Here is a 2252-nt window from a genome sequence, read left to right as displayed (position 1 = left end):
CTCTTTTTGATAATAGCCCCTTTCTTTTTGCTTAAATTTCTCCTCCTTTGCCTTTTTGTACTCATCATAAGGAAGCCAATCCTTTTTGGGTTTTCGCCAATTGTCATCATACCTATCACCACTTGAATAGCACACTTGCACCCTTCGGTTCCCGTTTTCGTCTAGATCATAATCTTTAGTGAGATGAGGCCCTCTACAATTTTCACAACCGACCCTAATGGCATGGATGGATTGGTCCATCTTAGTCATTATTCGATCCAAATTTCTTTAGTTTAGCCATCATTGCTGCCATGCTATCATTAACTGAGTTCACCGCCCCCCGGCTCAGCTCATTCCTTGAGTTATGATAGTCTCTAGAGTGCTTAGAGAATTCTTCAATTAGGGCCTTTATCACCGGGGGTGCTTTCTTCGTGAGTGGTCCTTGCGAATCAAGGAGTTGACTAGTTGTCACATTTACTCCATCATAGAAAATGGAGACTTCTTGTTGGCTGTTTAGATCGTGATGTGGGCAATTCCTCAGTAAGCTTTTGTACCTTTCCCACGCCTCATATAGTGACTCTCCAGCTTGTTGTTCAAAATTAGCTATGGCTTTCTTCAAATTGGCTATTTTTGAAAGAGGGAAAAACTGGTCTATGAAAAATACCCCACACGTTTGCTATTCCCCGGCAACGGCGCCTTTAAATACCCCACACTTGACTTTTGCTTGCCCCCAAGCAAAATTGAATTTTAACATACTAGCATTACTTAAAATAATTCCAATCAAACCCAGCCCTTATGCTAAGACCGCAACGCGTGCATTTGTGTCTAAAATTTTTCCTAAGGACCCCCCCTAATTCTAAATACTCACAATCCTCATAAACACTCGCCCACTTCTTTTGAACAACGCTCATTTTATGCATCCCTTCGAATCCATCCACATAAAACTTCTTAACCTCAAAGTATTTTTGGTCAAGCAACCCAAGCATACATAATCTGGAAAATTACAATTTTTGATACCACAATGGAGCTCTTTGGAATTCGTCACTTCTTTGTTATTTGATCTTGATTTCTTTGAATTCACCACCTTTTCGTTTGATTTTTGGTATCTTCAACTTTTGAATTTCGGAATTTTGATCTTTTGATCTTCATACTTTGACTGCTCCCAAAATTCTTACAACTTGTCTTGTAATTCTCTCTCTTTTTTTTAACATGTAACTCACTTTTTCCACTCAAAACCTACATGCTTAAGCAGGGGCGCTCAACTTCAACATTTATTGGTTAAAGTATTAGTTTTCCTGGATACATTTCAAGTACACGATGCTAAACATATTGCGTCCCTCAAACTAAGCGAGGTTGTGTTTTTGTCCCATAATTTCACTAGAATAAAGGAGGCCACAAATGCACTAGAACGTATATAGGCTCAACTAAACATTTGGGTCTTCAAAGAATCATCAAACACAATACTAGCATGATTCCTAATTGCTTTTTACCAAATTTTCTAAATTAATCCTAGCAATTTGTGTGCAAAAATTTCAAAATTTAACTAAAATTTCAACTAATGTAACCAACCCCCTACCCCACACTTAATTTATGCAATGTCCCCATTGCATATTATGCATGATAAAGAACAATAAAATAAAGAGGGAATTGGAACAAACTCCCCTGGGATAGTAGTTGCAAGGTTGATCTTCTTCATTTAAAGCTCCATCTTCAGCTGACTTTAGACATGGGAACAGCTCATCCATGCCTTGGGTGTCATTCGTCTTGTGTGGTTGACAGCTCCAAAATATCGAGGAAAAAGCTTCTTGGAAATGCTCGGAAATGATCTTAAAAAATATAGACAATGCCCATGTCGAATGGAATCAAATCGCCAATCTTGAAGGTAAGAGAAAGAGTAACTCGTCGAGTTAATAGTAAACTCGCCGAGTTAAGTCGATAAAAGTGGTAACAGTCGGGTTTTTTCGCATGGACTCGTCGAGTATCTGAATGGAACTCGACGAGTTTTCAGCACCGAGTAAATAAAATTAGCTCCTGCTTAAGGTTTGTTTATGGGGTTTGAGGAGATTATTATAGCAATATTCCCCCTCATTTTTCTTCAGTAAAAGCACATCCCTTCAGCTGTTTAATTACCGGACTCGTAATTAGACTCAATTCTCCCATTCTTCTCATTTTAGACTCGATCCCACGTTTTATCCCTCACGCTTTATTCGTTCATTCTATCCCTCACCCTATATTCTGAAAAGATCAAAAACAAATACCAAGTAATAAAAAAA

General features: G+C 38.3%; 1 non-coding gene across 1 annotated transcript; it reads left to right on the top strand.

Moving 5' to 3' along the window:
* The first annotated feature begins 494 nt into the window (after nt 1-494).
* On the top strand, nt 495-601 carry LOC145123167 (small nucleolar RNA R71). The gene has a single exon (XR_013715040.1). It is a non-coding gene; the product is annotated as a small nucleolar RNA R71 (small nucleolar RNA).
* The last annotated feature ends 1651 nt before the right edge of the window (nt 602-2252 follow it).

Source organism: Lactuca virosa, chromosome 6 (assembly GCF_052849685.1).
Source record: "Lactuca virosa cultivar CGN04683 chromosome 6, Lactuca_virosa_CGN04683_v6, whole genome shotgun sequence".
Classification (NCBI taxonomy): domain Eukaryota; kingdom Viridiplantae; phylum Streptophyta; class Magnoliopsida; order Asterales; family Asteraceae; genus Lactuca; species Lactuca virosa.
This window is presented reverse-complemented; position numbering and strand designations above follow the sequence as displayed.